The sequence below is a fragment of the Petromyzon marinus genome, chromosome 6 (genome assembly GCF_048934315.1).
Source record: "Petromyzon marinus isolate PM22_M1 ecotype Great Lakes invasive population chromosome 6, UKy_Petmar_22M1.pri1.0, whole genome shotgun sequence".
Taxonomy (NCBI): domain Eukaryota; kingdom Metazoa; phylum Chordata; class Hyperoartia; order Petromyzontiformes; family Petromyzontidae; genus Petromyzon; species Petromyzon marinus.
Window position 1 is genome coordinate 9,610,281 of NC_133672.1, and position 20,583 is coordinate 9,630,863.

Sequence of the window (20,583 nt, forward strand, 5' to 3'; positions counted from 1 at the left end):
GGGGCATACCAAAAAGGGTGGGAGCCACTGGTGCAAGGTTTCGCTGAATGTTTTTTGTATCTCCTTGTGAGCAAAAGTCTGCGATTCAGGTGTGCAATCAACTTTAAAAATAGAAACTTATGACGCATGGTAGGTGCCACATTGATATAGAATAGTAGTCTTATTCGTCCAGGAAATCTAAACCAATGCATGCAAAACTGGATTTGGTATAATCGTGAAGCCGATTCATTCGGAAGTTTACGTAGTTAATCTGTAGAGAAGCGGCAAATCCAGTTACGCCGATAAACTAGTGGTCACCGCTTTCTCGTGCTTGTACTTTTTAAAGAAGAAAGTGCAACGGTCATTTGTGTTGGCAGTATTTCACGATCTATATTACCGTATTGCATAGCGGCAACTTAGGGCATTATTTTAACTTCGGGAAGTCTCACGAGGACCAGGGCACTCGGCGACTTCTCCGCTTGTGTCAAGGAGATATTTATGAGCATATAATGTTCCCAAACTGCTGCTCTTGTGCCCCATGGTTAAGTGCATTTATTGTTTTAAAGCTGTCGATTATATTATACCCAACGCGGATGCTTACTGCCTTGTTGAGAAGGGCATCGTTGGTAGTCACCGTTTCCGTATAGGTTGTTCAGTGCAGCGCCTTTCAGAGAAAGATTTACAACCAAATAGGAATGCTTAGTTTACTCATGTGCGGCAATGGGAATTAAACATATCAGGGTAAATTACTCTGGACTCAAACGCAGATTTCTCAAGACGTGACCTTTCATTGACCTTGTAGGAGATGATGCACTACTGCCATCAAGGTATTATTACGTACGTAAGCTTTCACGCACGGGAAACCATCGTAAAACGTATCTTCGGCTGGTATGCAATGCTGAATCATTGTAGAAATGTCACAACACAAATATCCACGTACATTTGTCAACAGTTAAGTCGTCGCTGGGTTTTGTGCGTGGAGTGGAAGTTGGTTTTGTTTGAATTTGTGACGGCAAAAGCCGATGCAACTGCAGCAGGGCAGCTGTGGTAGATTAAGGACAAAAATGTGTCTCCTTGGGTTGCTGTCACTGATACCTTCATGCGATACATTTACCCGCCATGTGGAGCAGTTAATTTACTGAATGTAAAAACATTTGTACAAGACAGAAAAGTAAAAACATCCCCTTGTTTTACTATGATAACAGCGGATCAGAATACTGTGCGCGCGTCTTTTTTTTTTCAAAGTGTGTTTGTAGCACCACGTCCAGTAACTACATGTGATTAAAAGTGTTTACATTACAGTATTGTGTTGTATACTTGTGTAGTGCAGTCCAACCACGCGGAGACGAGGAATGCTATCAGGGCTGGCTGCCGTTTATTAATACACGCCTCTCACACTGCATCCTGCACTCACACCAGTGAAGGTGCACTCTATTTTCCATCCTTCACTTGGACCTGGGATAACTATTTCCGTCGGGCCTACTTCGGCTACCCCCTTAGGCTCTGTCACCCGTCTGCCCAGGGCAGGGAATCAGCCAAACACCGCCCTGCGACGTGGAGAGCGAGAGAGTGAGTGAGTGACCTCTTCCAGTCGATCCTTACCCTGGCTCCCCGCCGACGAGCACGTGTCCGTCACGTGGTCCTCCTTGTGAACCCTCTCGGCAGCTCCTCCCCCCAGCTCGGCCCCACCCACTTTTTTTCCCGAAAGTGCTTTCGGAAAAGTCCCCCAAAGTAACCCGTGACGTTACTTCTTGGGCCTCGCATAACTCTCCACCAACTCGCACTTCCTTACGCTCATCACTCATTGGTTACTCGCAGTACTCCTCTACACTTGTATGTGCACACTACATCTTGAGGGTGCATTATACAATGTTTAAATAAAGCATTTGGCACGATTGTATACACGGTAAATACTGTGCACTATACAGCATACTCCCTTGACCATAGGTTACTGTGTTCTTAGTAAACTTTGAAAGGTACGGTTAAGAGAAAATCAAGTTTATGCCATTTTTTTTCATTGTTTTATTGTATTATGATTTGTATTGCTTATATACAGAACTCACGCATCAGCTTTAATCCGGGTGACAGCCAAATGACATCAAGACTCTTTGTCAAGCAAAACCTGGGCCACTGCTGGATAAATTCATCCGCATCCAGCAGTGGATTGAGCCTGGATTGTGCTGATATGAGAGACCGCTATTCCCTAAGGCGGGAGTAATAGGCATTATGTTCAATAGAGGGCAGTGTGCAGGAAATGTAATTGTTGAACCAGCGCGGTGAAGTATGGTTAAATTATTCTTACAGGGCCAGCGAGGCAGGAGGCCCTCATCCAGCAGTGGGTTGACCCAAACGGGCTGTACGGTAACAGACTTCATGGATAAAATTGATGGATTGCACTCAAGTTAATTGCTTCGATGTTGCTTAGTGTTTGCCCCCCTTGTGACAGCGCTCACATGGATTGTGATTTGCAAAGTTCCCACCCCGGTTTCCCACGTGGAGCACTTTAATCACTCATAGGCTGACATCGGTGTTGGTTTCTTTTTCTTCAAATGTAACCTGTATTTTTATTGTATTTCAATAGGAGCCCAGTACAGAGCACAAACTGCGACACGAGGAGGGGGCGGGGGGGGGTACAGAAAATCTGCAGACCTCAGTCCTGAAAACTATACATTTGAACCTGTCTTATTTTTTTAAATGGGCATAATGTAAAAAATAAAAAGGAGTAGAGGGAGACCAAACATGAGATCGAAGGATGCGGTGGAATGAGATATGAGGAGAGTGGATGTTACAAGGAAAGAGGCACAGATTATAAGCACATGGAGAGAAAATCCGAGCAACTGACCCCATGCAGTAATGGGACTTTTGGCTTCGAATCAGAAGAGCAAAACATCGAAGAGTAATTTATTCATAGTTTATTTAGAGTAATGTATTCATAGAACCAAACCATTATTTTGAACTTTGGTTGGTGGCGCTCAAGAATTGTTGTACCTCCTGCCTGCCACTGCTCTGGCTATAACCAGCAAAGTGATGGTGGCATAAAATCCACATTTTTCTTTGCCATCAGTCCATAACTGCCTGGCAGTGGTGGCGGCGGCACTAAAATACACACATGACATTCCAGACCCAGCGATGCAAACAGTGATGACGCTTTATCACGCCCGCCTGACAGCCGGACGGACGCATGCTGGTAGGCCACGATCCAGATCACAAAAGGAAGTTGGTGAACTATACCTTCCAAGTGCTGTGTTTTGCCAATGAAGCAAAAATGTTGACGATAAAGAAATGTGTGTGTGTATCATCACACACAGACTTGCATAGCACCCAGCGGCACATTCAATGATCATTAAAGAGAGAGTCACATGAAGGAATGTGAAAATAACCTAAAAGTACTCTTAATGTGAATGCCAGCCAATAGGTATTAAGATGAACAATCATTCCTGTGGCTGTACTGTACAGCTCCAATTTGTTTTCAGTTGTATAGTACTGCATGAACCAAAAACAACGGAGAGCTGAGATGAGGAGTTATATATTAGTCTATATTATTAACAGTTATAGATTATGTGTTATGTTGTCTAGAAAAAGTCTCACTGACTCTCTAGACCCGTGTTCAGGAGGGGCCTAATTGTGTATGCTTGGCCAATTCCAGAAACGTATGAACTAATGTCTATTATCCGGTCAATAGTGATGTTTGTTGCTGGATGCTTTGCGTTTTATGTTTATGCTCAGCAACCGTGATTTAATATATACAGTTTATGTTAGTGAGTGGTCTTGTGCGTTGGAGGGAACCAGAGTGCATGGACTATTTCACATTTCCAAGAGGATAACATTATAATGCAGACAGGTCAGTGAAACTTACATTGCTCAAAATTGTTTTTGTTTAGTCACAGCGTAAGTAAACATTCCACATTTTGATAAGCTTCTGATGCATTCCACCCTTAGCTACTGCCGGTCTTGGCAGTTATAAAATGCCAAATAAAAAAGACTTATCAGTTATGTAGTCCGTCCCATGTGACTGACACATTGGGAAATGATATCCCTCCACTGAGGGCTTAATTTCTCAATTTATACTTAGTGGAATGCAGCTAGGCTAACTTGGAGTAGGGATATATTATCAGTGTAAGGCACTACCACTAGATTAATAATCCTATATCATTGGTGAGATGGATGTGGAATCCCAAAACAAATCCTGGGACATCATTCCGGTCTGTTCAGGCTAAAATTAATCAATTCCTCCACTTCTCGCGGTCTTTTGTTACCACTCAGAGCTCTTCCCTGGCAACACCTGTAGATGCCAGAACAGCAAAGCATGCGAGCAGTGATGCAGTTCAATAGCGTCTGGTGGGGACTAATTACTGATAGCACCAGCCGAAGCTCATGCATGAAATATGAATGGGCTTCTGTGAAAATCACTTTCAAGGTGATTCACAATTGATCTGTGTCTATTTCTTCCATATTTTAAAGCTAATGGTTGGAAACCCCACTGCATAATTAATGACAAGAATTAAATTATGCGCAGAAACTTTGTATAATGTTTAAGCTTCCATTGAAATGTAAGAGTGTGTGGTGTATTGTGGTTGCATAAAGAGCAACCAGGATTATTTTGTCTTGCATCAATAACCTTTGAAATCTTTTGAACTAGGATATTGTCATCCTCATCAACATTAGCTTTGGTCTATCCAATATTGGATTAAGACCTTTCCCCACCAATTCCACGGAGTTCATCTTCTTGGGCTTGTTCCCTCCTCTGCGTGCTGTTCTGTGACCAGCCTCGACCATCGGCCATGGCTACGCACGGTGCGAAAGAGGTTCAACATATATAATCCCTTCTTGTCATTCTTCAGCGGACAATATGACGTCCTTACTATGCATCGCTCTTTCTCTCTATGTAATTCCCTATACACATCTTTCCGTACATATTTGTACACTATTAATCTTTCGGTCCATTTTCCCATGTTCAGTTTAATTTACCCCGTGATTTGTTTTGGCAGTGAGCAGCACAGCATGCTTTATAGACGATTTCCTCCACCAAGTGGAACGCCCAGGGCCTCCTTCGTCTTTTTTTGCACGGGCATTAGTTGGTAAGCCGTTTAATAAGAGGCTGCAGGTGTGGTTAATACCTTTGGCTTTCATCCTACTCAATTCATAGCCCATGCAATGTCTTTCCACGCTTGCTGGTGTAAAGTGGCATTCTTGCTTGTGCACGCTGAAGAAACCTCCATTGTTCTTAAAGCGTTATTAAAAAAAGGGGGCCCCTTTGAAGTTGTCTTCAGATAAACTCTTGTGATTGTTTTTTACCAGTGAAGCGTGGCAGTTTGAGTGAGATGCTCTTGTTTATCGTAAACAAAAAAAGTTATTGTGGTTCACCAACGTGTCAATTAAGTTTTGTTTTTCATCTTCAATTGATAATGTTGAGTGCACTGCAATTTTAAATTGACTAAATATTTTATAATGTGTGCATACAGCTTGGACTATTGGACCAAGAAAACAGTCAATGTTTGTGAAACCTTTTTTTTCTAATCTTGTCCAAAGTCAAAAATGGCTTACTGTACTTTAGTATAAACTGTGTGCACATGGTAACAATTTCATTGCCACACAATGCATAGCGTGCGACTGACGCATTGCCATTGCAGCGTTATTCTTAGAAGCGTGCACTTCGCTGCCACGTTGGGGTTACCGTGCATGTATTGTGCTGTGCCTATAATTTGAATGACACAATATCAATATGCATGTTAAAAAGCAACAGGTCTTGTGAAAAATGTATTCCACAGAATCCACGTGTGTTTTCCATTTCCCCAGCCCATCACCAGGTGGGGTTAATATGGTACAAACCACAGACGAATGCCCATTCCTGGTAAACAAGAACCGGGGCAGGAAGTTGGCCTGCACAAGTGCTGCTGAAGAATAATTCCCCAGCCCCCATAACCTTCGATTGTCTACATATTTTTGGCTCTATTATTTTAAGTGAATAGTAACAAGCCCAGTATTCTAGTTTATTCGGCGCGCGGCTCCAAAATCTACGGCAGGAGAAACACGCCGCATTCCCGCTCATGATGATTTCTCGAGTTGAGAATGGTCAAGTGCACGAAAAAAATATAATAACCTATACGTGCGTGTTTATTTTTTTCTGGTTAAAAGAGACCGTGTTTGAGTAAGGCAGCGGGTGTGAATTTCCATCAGCTTTCATAAAGTTGCCGGACAAATTATAATAATACGGCAGCTTAGGGGGAAAGTGTCTGGGTTTGGATTACATCACTAAATGTAGGCCATATCACTATTCAAATGTACGGCGTTTATGCTGTATTACAGAGCGCGTGTCATTCAACAAGCATTGGGCCCCCTCGCCGTCATTTACACGCGTTGCGAGCTGTAATTATTATTGTACACACAGCCGTGGCATGTTAATTCGATTAAGAAGAAAGCTTGTGTAAAAAGACAAAACAAACCTCAGTGTTCCCGACATGTTCAGTGAGCTCTGTAATATTCCCCAATTCCTACACAAAGCAGTGGTTGGAATATCGCCCACACGGCCAGTGTAGAGGACGTTCTGATGAGCGCACAGTGCTCGCTTAAATACAAATGCTTCCAATATGGTATTTAACCTGTTATTGGTAATTTCGAAGAAAAAAAAACCACCCCCATCTACCGTGTATTTACTTCGTGTTTCATATTGTCGTTAATGATGCACAGTAATTATCTCTCTTTTTAAGTCGGCTATTATTTTAGAAGCATGTCCCATGTGCCACAATGAAGGTTAGTACGTCGTTGTGAGTGAGTGTGACTGGGTGTGCGGCAATGTGCCGGGCTTGCTTGCCATTAGGATCACACGCTGGGTGCTCACCACAAAGGCTGTGTGGAATGCAGCTTGGGCTGCCTCTTTCTGGCCACTCAAAGAATGGCAACCCGCCAAGGACTTACGCTAACTCTTTTGCTCGTGCAGTTTTTTTTTCTGTCCCTTCTTTAATCAATTCTTTTTTATTCATTTATTTATTTAGTTATGCTATATGAGTATTCTACGGCTTATGCCGTCCGGTTCGTTTTATCTATTCACGTACACAATATTTTACACACTGAGCCGTTGAATCAAACGGTCTCTGGAATGGATGTGAAGGATACCTCGTGAGAATTATTGCACGAGGTAAGTTTGCACCACTGAGGTGGGGTGGGTGTTTTTTTTTTACTTACTCACTCGGGGCAGCACAAGCGTGCGGGCATGTCCAGTGGCAGGAAAGAACATTACATTCTCGTTCACTGCATATGCGGTTATGGCTGTAGTGAAATCCTAGCTCTTACAGCGTATCCTAAATGTGCACGCCTTTTTTCGTTGGCCCTCTTCATGCCGTGCGGGTCATAGCGGGGTGGGGGCAGGCTTTCACCCATATTTCACCGCGAGGATCCGCCTTGGTTGGTGATGGTGGGCAGCATAGATGTACAGTACAATGGTGTAGTTCTCTGCACAGCCTATGCTGCTCACAGTTTGGCCTAGCAGCAGCCTATAACACCTGTTTTTTTTAATGCATGGTGTTTGCTCATCTAAGAAGTATCCAGGATCAACCCAACTTAGCTTCTGAGATCAAACTTGATTGAGTGCATTATGGATTATTTTGTCATTGGCTAACGTACACACAGAACATGGCCTAGGTCAATATAGGTGGTTGGTTCATAACTATGTTCATTTAAATACAAAAAATGTTTTCTTTTTTATATGACCTTTGTGGCATTCCTTTAAAGAGCTATTCAATGGAGAATGAATGCCCTTGAATGAAATTAAGCAAAACAACTTCTAAATCGATTGAGAACATGATGATACACAAATAGGATAATCTTTATCGATCTTTGACAGTGGCATTTACAAGTGAAAAACATGAAAAGTAATCCATCGGAAGACGATGGAAAGTGTGCACAGTAGTGGCGTAGACATTTTAGTATGCAGGCTGTGCAACTGCACCGGAGCCACCAAACCAGGTTATGAAGGAGGAGGTCGGGGGGGGGGGGGCATTGAACAAGAGGCTCCATTTCATCCGATGCACCAGGACCTGTGCAACAACGGCACTGGGTGTGCCCTGCCGACCCCATGACACCAGTGCCATCTGCATGTTACAAGTGCTGCGGTAATCCACACGTGGAGGAGTGAGGAGTGAGTCATCCTCACAAACTAGAGCCTTGGGAGGGGGAAGATGTAAAGGACACACGCGCCTATGAATCGTGGCGGTGGTAGGCCTAAGCAAAGTAAGCAAATACTTCTGACTTCGAGCACCTGAAATTGATGAAAAGAGGGGTGCAAACAAATCAAAACACACAACTGAAATCAAACAACTGAAATTAAATCCGAGCAAGATATTAACATAAAGCTTAAAACATCTCATCTGTATCTTGTCTGCATCACTCTTCTTCTCTCATCTCACTTCATCTTTATTTTTGGTCTACAATCCTTTGATCTCACTCCATCTCTGCCTCTTGCATGTACTTCTCTTCTGCCATCTCAGTCGAATTGAATCCTTGGGAAGGAGGGGAGAACCCACAGAAATAATTGCTGCTTCGGGAGCCCAATGAGCAAACAGCACCCACTGAAGCGATGAAATCAGCTCGTGTGCTGGTGCTAAAAGGTTTGTCGCATCAGTTTGAGTCATAGAGACGACTTGGGGGAGGACTTCACCCAGACATAGTGGATTGATAATTATAGCTGACGATGATGACTATGGCGATTATGAGTGTGCTTAAATATTGCTTTCCACAAATTCAGTGCAAAATGTACAAGACTGAAATATGTCCAGGGAGCTAGAGCAATGATGCAATACAGTACTGCTGGTACAGATGCCAATCATGTGTGCAGTGTAATAGTCCAACAACCTCACATACAGTATTAATGATCAATACTTGATGGGTATTGGTGCACGTCTCTAGTCCATGGGCTTAAACTGTGGGGTTTGTGTACACTTAGCAAAGGAGTGTGTTTAAAATACCCACATGACAATATTTAAGTCCCTATAGATGTTAGTACAGCAAGTACGTGCATTAGCTGTGTGGAGTTGGAGTGCTTTACTCTCACACATTTCAATGTTATCCGTGCATTTATGTTTCCTCCAAACATCCCAAAACAGTACTCTGCTTAACCACAGTGTTGAGATTCGTAGATCTGTGTTAACAAAGCCGGCATTACAGTACTATACATTTAAAAAAAACGTTTCTGCGAATGCCCGTGATGGAATGCCCTTTTCATATCTGAAAATCATCTGAGCGAGGAAAAATATTTACCGCCGGTAAGTACTGGGCGCAAACATGTCCGACATGGAAAGCAGCAGGATGGGCTGGGTGTCCCTGGGGGAGCCGAGTGGGGACCGGTGGAACAGAACATTCAGCTGCTGCGGAGTTCGTTTGAAAGGGAGATTTTTTTTATATAAAAAAAAACACACACATGGTTTGTTACACCATGGGTGTTTGCAAAGAGGATGACTGTTACAGTAAACTTCTGTGGTCGCGACCATCCGTGAACGTGTGATATTTAACAACAAAAACGCATCATGGATGCTTTCCTTCAAAGGAATCCAACACGAGCCGAATGCGTGCCCACGCTATCTCTGTCTCTTTTTGCGTTGCATCTCAAGTATGTACGCGCATGCTGAACTGCGACTGAACGCTGGCTCGCTGTGTCAAATCAAAGCGTCTCTCCGCTTCTTTCGGTCACCGTGAGCCAATCACAAGGGCAGCCGTAGTGCAGTGTGGTTAGCACACTGCGCTGTGAATCGGATGACCTGAACTGAATTCGCGGCCACGGGTGAAATCAATATCTGAGTGAAATATAAGCCAGCCCTGTCCGACTCCCTTCACCAGCTCGGAATCTCCAGCGTGGTGACGAAGGCTCAAACAACCAGTGGATTCACAAATGGCTCTAAATTATTATCAATTTTGCGAACCAAAAACAATTCCAAGGTATAGTTTTTGTGCCGGAAAAGGTGATGACAAATTACGTTTGAGACCGCCAGGGTATAATTTGCATTGCTTCACCCCCTTGGATGGATGTTATTATAGTCAATCATGCTGGAAAGTAGTTATGCTGGGACACATTAAGCCAGAGAATAACAACATTCAGTGTGAGTTTCTTCAAATGGAGACTGTCACATCCCCTGCGGTTCATTTGACAACAGCTACACTCCAAGACATGTGTTGGAATGGCTTGCACGTATTCAATCGCAGCCATCTTTATCACAAACATTGTCCCGCATTGACTGTTGACAACTTTAATTTCTGTATTAATATTAATTGACTCTTATTTCACTCGAAACATTTGAATGGAATTTGTAAGCCCCTTATGAACTGGCAGCAATCCGCACAAAGGGCAAATGTTATCATGTAAAAAAACATTGTGAAAGAACGTTTGCTTAAAGAATAGTCTTTAAGGCGATTTGTCCAAGAGGAGTGCTTTGGCAGACAGCAGTTCCATGAGTGTGGCCAAATAAATAGTCGCCCCTAAGGTGCCTTGTGGGCTACGCAAGCAAACCTGCACTGGTGGCATCTACCAGATTATAATGACAAAAGTATATGTAGAAAAGCTATAAAGTCCACAAGTGGAATGGAATGCGATTGACACTCATGACTTTAGTTTGTGTTCCATTCGGTTGTGTCACGTTCGATCCGTTTTTATTGACGTTTGTTTGTTTTGATAGACCATGGTGACAATTTTTTAATGAACTGCAGCAAACATGAGAAAAGGGCACACCCAAGTGAATTTCAATATGTGCCCTGCATTGTTGTACACACACATCTATATTGTGTGTCTTCAGCACACACTGATGGAGCACCGAAAACTGGACAAGGCACGGAGTTGTAACCAACGATCTCAAAAGTCATTGGTTGTGCAGTGAGTGAGCTACCCTCTTACAGTTTGGCCCCAGGCGTAAGAAGGGGATAAAAGCATGAGCTCACCATTTTTTACGCAGTGCCAAGCCCTGAAAACCTGTCTGCCTGGCTCCCAGCGTTGAGCTATTAAACTCATTACACCCTTACAGAGAGTAAGCTGTAAATCCACTGCTATTGTCTCGTGTGCTATGATTCCGGATTTTTGGGGACAAGCCTAAAGTTTTGCACCAACCTAAGTCTCTGAACCGTGGCGTACCAATGGGCAATGCCTAGAGCAAAAGGTATGTGCTACCCCCCGTCCCCATTTTTTATTTTTACCCTCAAATCATCAAATATATTGACCTGCTGAACCAGTGCAGAGCTACCATCATAGCAACTTATTAAACGTCGTTTAATAATTGCTGTTATTATGGACGTGTATTTAAAATGTACACCTCAGCCACCACCATCCCGTCAAGCAGAGGTATGCGGGGCTAAAAACATCTTTTGGTGTCATCACCAAACCTCACTCCCTTAGTCAGGCAGAACAATAAACCATTATTCGTCTCTAAAGTCCAAGGTGCACGGTTGTGCCACTGGTGGAGTTTCCTGGTGATGGTGATTTGTACAGACGGTTGCTAGGAAAGTCTGTGCCTCGTGCCCGTGTTGAATAATGTCCGAGCTTTTCTCTGGGTTTGCTTCTTTTGATGCCCTCCATTGTGCCCAGCGTGCCCACCGTTTTCTCATTCCCTTGAATTTTCAGTGCTATCACAGTGCATTGTAAATGTGAGTGACATACACAAGAGACATTGTAAACTTGAATAATTAATGAATGTTCACTGACAAAAGTACTCCCGTGTAATGTAATGTGTATTGATTATTTTATGAAAGACATAATTTCCAAATTAGTAAAACATGAAGGGAAGTACATTTTTAATACGAATCATAATTTACTTAAAATTAATAAAACACACCGAGATAGTTAGGGGCCGTCCATAAATGACGTCACGCACCTAGGGGGGGGGGTCAGACATTTGTGACGGTGTGTGACGAGGGGGGGGGGTTGAGAAATGTGACGTCACATCAAAATGCGCAACATTAAATAAATATAGACAACACGTTATACTTAATTAAATATACTTTTAATAAATGTTTTCTCCTACAACATCAGAGTGCAGTGCCACATTAAATACGCACTACAATGACAATAGTTTAAAGCGATTTGAAGCATGTTTTATATATTTTTTTGGGGGGGGGGCAGAGCTTTGTGACGTCATATTTGAGGGGGAGGTCTGACTTTTTGTGACGCCGTGTGACGATGGGGGGGGGGGGGGGGGTCAGAAATCGTCCAAAATCGCGTGACACCATTTATGGACGGCCCCTTATATAGTAGAACGAATGTTGACTTGTATGTCTATGTCCAAATTTACCAAAAAAATGTCTTCAGTTGACGTGCGACTGATTAATTCCACGTCTCCATTGACATTTCTAAATTCACGGTGGTTCACTCGGGGTCGATGGTCTGATCGGAGGTTTCCACAATCGGATGCTCGGCTGTCTTTGAATTTCCACTTGTGAAGGTGGTGGGCAGTTCTACGGTGAGAAGTACAGATTCGATTTCATGTGGACCACTGTTTTTGAGGTAGATTAAATTTAGGCACTTCTTCAGTAGGATAGGTCATCAGGTGCAAGTTCGGGATGTTGTTCACCTAAATCTGTCGCTATTTCTCTGAGGCACTAAATCCCAAATTGACAAGGGCTCTGGACATCCTCAATAAAAGAGTTGTGTGATTTCAGCCGGAGATTCAGAAGATGTATTCGATTTTCGTGAAAGGGCAGATTTGGATTGACTCTGTATGCAGCAGTATTCATGGAAAGTGATTTCCTGTCTGCAGTTATCAGGAGGTACATTGGATAACACGGCCAGGGTAAAGGAGTTAATGTTTTTGAGCTGGTGACAATCCTCCTTCAGGTGTATAAGATGGCGCCTAATTGTTTGGTGTGGCAACTCTCAGCCCAGATGGGCGTGTTACTACTCTGCTCTGAGGTACACAGAGGCCAAGATAGTATTACGAAGTGTGTGCATGTCTGCTCCGCAACATTAGCCCGTGCATTTTCAGATGCGATATATCCTGGCCTTTGTCTCATTAGAGATCTTTCTCAATTGTTCTCGGTCGGTTAGGCTTCGATCCCGAGTAACTGATATATTTTGAGTGCGGCTCTTTCTGGACTTTCTTCAGTCCGGCATTTGATAGCCAGTTTTTCAAGTGAATCACAGTAGCTACGGTCTCGGATTGGTTTGGATGGGGTTGCCAATGTGGACAATATTCCTCCATTGTTTGGAGGTCCTTCATGAGGTTGTAGCCTATCTCTTGATGTTTGTGTAGCGAGGGTGATATAATTTGTGTACACGCCTATCCGCGATGATATGTGTGGAATATAACTTCATATATGAATTGACTACTGACAGGACAAGCACACAGCATTATTGGTCGCCCATCATTCACGGTTTTTAGGATGCTCATCTTGTCGACGAGAAGTACTCAGAAGGTGCGGTTACTCAACATCAGTAGCTGCATCATGGCATGGCATCGAACACCTTTATATGCGGTATACTTAATTATACACCCTTATATATTAAGGTTCATTACTGCACATGGATTTCTAAGAGTAGAGCCGTGTGTTACAATGCAGACATTTTAAAATTGCATCTCAAATATTGTTAAGGATGGCAAATAGCTGGCATGTGAGGAAAGAGAAGCGCAGTTTAAATTTACATCACCACCTCTAAGAAGTGTATACTCTACTTGGCATATGTCAACACCAGCAGCTGCAACCACACGCAGTGGCCAGTGCTGTCATCGGCAGGGAATCTGTAGATGATGCATTATTTTCACAGATGCTTGTAACATTTAGAGCACCTGTACACAAACATGCACTAATTATGGAGCAAACGCGAATGCAGAACCGCTGGCGTACACACCTTTTTCATGAAAGGGCAGCTTAGCATTCGTAAATTAAAAGTATGTGTTACAAGTGATACACATCGTTCTCTGGAAGATGGCCATCATAGTCTTTGCATACAGACTGCTGACCATTTCACCTCTCAGCCCAGAGCAATGAAAAATAATAATCATGCAGAGCAGTACACTCTATTCAACCAAGGGCTACCTACCCTAGGTAAATACTGAATAATTGTAGTTTGGACACTTGCCAAAAACGCACCTGAGACTACAGTACATTCACTAGGATATGATCTGTATTCTGAGACAAAACAAAACATGAACCATAGATGTGATCGTACAGTTATTCTACAACACAGGCATAATGTCCCTGAGAGTGTAAGGATTATACAGTGTTTCTATATCTTTCAGGTATAATTTACACACATGCCTATGTGAACTTCAGCTGTTTTGTTACATACTTTGTACACCAGTTTACTTTTTTTGATATGTCGTAGTGATCATATCTTGTGTATATAGCAGTTGCAGAATATGCGGCATTGTAGACATTGTTTTGTAAAATCTAGCAGCATTTAGACAACCATTCAGAACAATCCACAACACTCATGCGAAGTCCATGCTGGGATCTTCTCCAGGAGCTGAAAAAGGCTTCCAGCACGTGGAGAAAAGCGTCGGACATTATGCCGAACAACACGCGGTACAATCCGACAAACACTCATCGGAGACGCATACAGAACCCAAGACGTGAGTGTGAACGCAACACAAACCTTATCTCACGGTAATAGATCGCCGTCATAAATGCGTATTGCTGTGCATGCGGCTTGAATGCTACCGAGTTATAAGGCTGAGGGATTTTAGCTTGCGTTGGCAACTGAGCAAGCGGGTGCCTTTAGGATGTGGATGTTAACTGGCTCCAGTTGTGCAGTTGTTGGGCAATCATTGGCAGGACCGCGGTTTCCTTGCAAGTTTGATTTAATGTGCACCAATGTATTCCCATCATAACACACAGACAGGGCACAATAAACACCACTGACACGATGCAGAAGACGACAACAACCGGCAGCTGATGGAATTTTGAAAGGCCTATTGCTATGCATTCAGGGAAACTACACGAATGAGGTTTAAATAGTAAAGGCAAAGTGATGGCAATAAAGTGATGGGAGGGATGGGGATAAGTTCACATCCTGATCCTTCTAGTGGAAAAGGAGAAATTCGTGAAATATTTAATGTGCTATGAAGATGGGCATTCGCTTGTAACGTTGCCGATGATAAAGCATTTTCCTATTAAAGCCACAGCTTTATTAATGAATGTGTTGAGTTTTACGCTATATTTTAAATCTGCTAATCTGGAAAAAATATAACTGCATTGCAGCAAGCTCGATAACGCCGCGAGCATCATTAATCGTGAAACATAGTTGGGATTAGCACAATGCGAGGAGAGATGGTCCAACCGGATGGGAATGGAAACTATGAAAATAAAAAGAGTCCCTCCAGACAGCAGAGTTGACATCCTTGTTGTTTTAAGAAGCAATCAATTGGGGGGTGGTTCTCTTAACGTACTGTCGACATCCCGAGCAAAAAACATCAATGCCAGGCAGCTGGTGGAATGTGCTTTTTATGCATGTCCAAAGTTACTGTACAGGCATAGTCTGTTGCAATGGGCAAATAAGTGATTTCTTCTGCTGACTTTGGGTTCACTTTGCATTTCCTCCCTGCGTTCTCATGCCTTATCTACAATAGATGGGGGGGGGGGCAGTTTTTAGTACGAAATCGGAAGCCTTTATTTTAAATGCAGGAAATTAAATTGAAATTATAACTGTTGTGGCAAACTTGTAAACGTTTACATTTGGTAGGGATTTAGTTTTGTGCATTTTCGTCTCGATACGTCTCACGTGGCAAAAGAAAAGTATTGTTTGCATAAAGTTCTGCAAATCTCTTTGGTACTTTTCAAACCTGTCCTGTAATGTGTATGGCCAGGATTGATCTTAATGTTCTCGACTACAATGAGGGAGTGCATACAGGTTCCCAGAATAAAATTTCACTTTTTACAATGGTCAAGAATATATATTTGTTTTCTTTGAGAGATGGGGGGTGGGGGGGGCTCTATTGTCTAGAAAAAGAGACGCCACATTGATCACAATGTATCATAAGTCAATAAACATCAAAGCATATTCTACACAAAAAAAAGCACCAACACATCTCTTCACAGCTCTTCTCAGCACAAACATTCCAGACACGGTAAGTAGTTGCGGCCACCCGTTTTGAAGCAGGGGCAAGGAGAGTTCATTACTGGTGATGCAATGACCCTCAGAGTATCCCCTTGAGGCTGTGGTCTGCAGCCATCTGGCACAGAGAAATTAAGGGACAAAATTATTGACTTTATTTTTATTGCTTATCATCTGTGCATTGTGATAAAGAAACACGCTGGTGTGAAACATCTATTTTCTGCCCCAGGAACATGCCTGGTACATATATGCACGGAAACAAGAAGACACTTGTCATGGGAGGCAAAAACAAACATAACACTTAACACAATCATCAAGCAATCGGCACGGATGGGGGCCATCATATTCACGATCTTTAAGGCACAACTTCCACGTTCCGAGGACGAGAGAAGACGGGAGAAGCGGTGGGACCAAATAATGCACGCGAAGCAAATTAGACAACGCGCATTGTTTGACTGACTTTGAAAAGTCCACACCCCGCAAGACATCTGGTGACGTGAGTGACTCAGCTCGGTATGTGTAATCCCCACTGTCGATTAAGCACGCGTTATCTCTCTAGGTATGTGCACAATACTGTATAGCTCGTCAACAACAGCTTCCCCTTCCCCATTGTCTCTCTCTCTCTCGCTCTGTGTGTGCGTGAATGTGTGTATTTATTAATCTACGAGACACCGTGTTTGTAATTTGCCTGAGTCACCGTTTGCCCGGTAATGCCGGGTACGTTATTAATAGAGGTGTGGTGGAGTGCGTGAAGTCAAGAGTCCCGTGTTTTGGCGGACGGGTACACATTGAGTAATGTTATGGGTTTGATGGAAGTGAAATTCGCGGTATGAGAGGTGTAATCATAAAAGTGTAAGCAAGAAAGAGTGAAGAGACATAATAATATGGATACGTGCTGTTTAAGTGGCTCGAAAAGTACGCTGCCACCAACCCGTAATGTATCCCAATGGTGCTGCGGATACATTGTTTCGTAAAAACATAAAACGAAGTATCCATTCAGAACTGTTACAGCGCATGGAGACAGTTTTCACATGGCTTCTTCTGAGACCACTTCAACTGACCTTTTATCCACATACTAGGATGCGTATTTCCCCAATTGCCCTGCTGCAGAGAGACGTTTTTTCACGTCGAAATTTATGCACAAACCAATATTAAATGCTACGTGTGTTTTTTTTTAATGTACATTAGTTGTTTGTGACCAGGCCATGACCATTAACTCACTATACCATGGTCGGTTTGCTTGGTTTAATTATGCGTGGCTGAATTCCTTGTTAAATCCCAGGTCATCAGCGCTAGCAGTCCAGCTCTCTCTGCCTCTTGAGCCAACATGTCCCCGTCATCACAGTCGCTCCACTTTTGACCTGCCTCCTTTCTGCTGTCTCTGCATGCATCCTCATACAACCCGACATGTCCCAAAAAAAAAAGACTCATGGTGTCTTATTTGCTATACCCTTACCCTAGTCCCGGTGCTGTCTGCTGTGTGTTACGCACCCCTGCTTAGAAAGTGTATACCTGTTCACGTGTGGTAATAATATACGGCGGTTGTCAATCCACTGCTGGATGAAGGACTTGTACTCTGTCGATAAGCTACAATAACATACTTGTCAAACCATACGGTTTACCCGCACTCTTGTACAGGGAAATTTAGTGTTTCACGTCCAAGCGGTGTACAGCCGTTTTACTACGGGCGAAACTTGTTTGTCTATTTGTGTTTCTCCCTTGTGATGGGATTTTATCGGATGTACGTTGAGATTTATAAAGGACCAATAAGGTCTGAATTGGTCTGTAATAAGGGACGCACTGATAAGGGGTTGACAGGTTTGCAATAACCCAGGGGTCAATAGCATGAAGCGACTAATGAGAAAACTCCCCTTAGTTGATCCATAATAGAGGTTTTTTTGGGGGGTTTAGATCACGTAAATATATAAATGTGTCGTTAAAACCCGCCACCACCCGACACAGCCAACGAGTAAGGGTTGTCACGTAAACAGAACGTGGCCAATTCGCCACTCGTAAGCACACCGGTGTGTTGGAGAGCCAAGCCACAACATTTACAATCTGAGTACGACGTTTCACCAGTAATTACAACTAGCTTCATCAGGCGACAGCCAGATTTGTGGAGAAGTCCACCTGTTTCGTTCCTTATATCGAGGCGTAGACGTGGTGACCAAGGCGGTAGCTATCTGAACGGTTAAAATTATTTGTATTTCTTTCAATTTCGATAGATTATCTAATTAGTCTTGGCCAGTAGTAGCTAGTTTTGCACAGAACTTCAACATCAATTGAGTGTCCTTGTTGGCACGCATGTTCTGCTACTGCTGACAGTTGTATTTGGGACAATTTAATATTCATCTGATGTTCTTTTAGTCTCGTGCTGATCATTCGTCCTGTTTGCCGAACATAACATTTACCACACATGCAGTTAATCCTGTACACACCTTCTGTTGATAGCTTTGGTAATACATATTTTGTATCAGATATTAATTTCTGTATTTTATGTACCTTGTCAATTCTGGCTCGGATGTTTTGTTTTTTCCAAACATCTGGCCAGTTTAACAGTTACTCCCGCAATGTACGGTATTTTGATCGTTTTAATTACTTGGGCAGTTTCAGTGGTCGTGTTATTTGATTTTGTTTTGGCATTCAATGCCCTGTTGATTTGTGCATCATTGAAACCGTTCATTTGCAGCGCTTCTTTAACATGTTGAATTTCACTTCTCAGACTGTCACCATTTGACACTTTCTCAGCTCGATGAATGAGTGTCTTGATAACAGCAGATTTCTGTGCGGGGTGATGGTGTGACTGCATTCAGATAGGCGTCAGTATGCGTTTTCTTTCGGTAAACGTGTTATTTTTCCATTTCGACCCCAGAAATGGTATAGAGTTCTGTCAGCTTCTACTTCCATGGTGAACTGGATAGATGGGTTTTACGAGTTGAGATGATTTATAAATTTCCCTTAGTTTCCAGTATATATTAGTGTGAATTCAGGGGCCTTTTCACTTAAGGGGTGTTTCATGCAGCTTGTCCAGGAAATGTATCAGTCCTAGAATGATCCCAAACAGATAGCGTGCCTTTGTTTAAAGGTTAACACAAATACTCTTTCGTTCTTTCGGTAAAGTCACGAAGCTATAAAAAAAATAATAGATCACGACATTTCGATCGCCACACAAGCAACATCTCTCACCTGAAGACGGTTTGTTTGTGTGGCGATCGAAACGTCGTGATATATAATTTTTTCTACCTACGTGACTTTACAAAAATAACTCAAGAGTATGAATTCCTGCAGTCACGAAAGCTTCAAATCAAGATTGACATAGCGATTGCAAACGTGCATTTCTGAAATTCACTCATGTGAAAATGTATATCGGTTTTAAACATGATCCATCACGGCCCGCCTAAAATCTAATCCTACTGGCCATATGATCACACCTACTTGGACATCTGTGAAAAAGAGCTTAATAGCTCATCGGATTTCTGCAGGATAAATATTCAGATTCTAATGTTTTATGTCCATCCCTAGTTTTTAAATGTCAAGTTTTTGTCGAACCAGGTGAGAACTCAAGAGATCTGAAGAGCAGTTTTATTGACCATATGAAATCAGCACAAATATAAATCAATGTTATCAAATATAAATCAATGTTAAATATAAATCAATTTTAACTATTAAAGTCCCTGTGGCATAAGTCGACTTGGGCAGATATTTTTTGTTTTACTGATCACAGCACAATTACAATTAAGTTACAGAAACGTTAAACAGGCCTTTGATCACTATTGCAGTGATATGTAAACAAACAGGGTGTCAGGGAAGTTACTAAATAATCGACAGCTCGGCATCTAACAGTGATTTAGATGGGAGAATAAGTAAGGAAATATCAGAGGTGATGAAAGTTCAGCTGTTTGAGGCATTAACAGAGAATGATTGATAAACATGTGACTTATTTAATTTAATGTTTGATTGATTTAAGTCAAAATGTGATTGTAAGACAAAGAACTACTCATATTGTGGTCAGGAAGCTTGAAAAGTACTTTAGTGTAGATTTTTTAAACTTATATTTGAAACGACTGCACACACTGCTGGAATCCAACCAAGGTCATTTGTGGCCAGGTCACTTCTGAAAAATAAGCGAAGAGCTCAGTGGGCTTTACCTGGTAAGATAAAAATAAATTGTTTAGTTTTATTTGTATTTTTTTTAAGTATTTGTTTACGTTTCCTATACTTTGCACCCATATCGTCAATTTTGAATTGTTTGTTGTTGTAACGTTCTGACCCGCCTCCTTGAAAAATCAGAGATTTCCAGTAGAGAACACCTTTATAGCTTAACGTATTGTTCCAGTATAAATAACCATACATAACCATACAATTAACCGGTCTCATTCTGAGATCCCCGCAATTGCTTCGGTGAGGCCACCAGTTGATTGGGCGGAGTGGTGGAGGATGTGGGGGGCGGGGCGAGGCTTTCGGTGGGGGGGGGCACGGGGGGGGGGCTTTACCTCGCGCATGCGCAGTGAGGCGCGAACTTCTCCCGCCATTTTGTCGGCGGTGGGGAGGGGCGGCGCGCGACGACGAGAAGTGCGCGTGCG

The 20,583-nt window shown here is 42.6% G+C and overlaps 1 long non-coding RNA gene across 1 annotated transcript; it reads left to right on the top strand.

The window, feature by feature from the left end:
• The first annotated feature begins 1,342 nt into the window (after nucleotides 1–1,342).
• LOC116939542 (uncharacterized) lies at nucleotides 1,343–20,210 on the top strand. The gene is made up of 3 exons (XR_004402424.2): nucleotides 1,343–11,114; nucleotides 14,411–14,519; nucleotides 16,230–20,210. It is a non-coding gene; the product is annotated as an uncharacterized LOC116939542 (long non-coding RNA).
• Nucleotides 20,211–20,583: the final 373 nt, after the last annotated feature.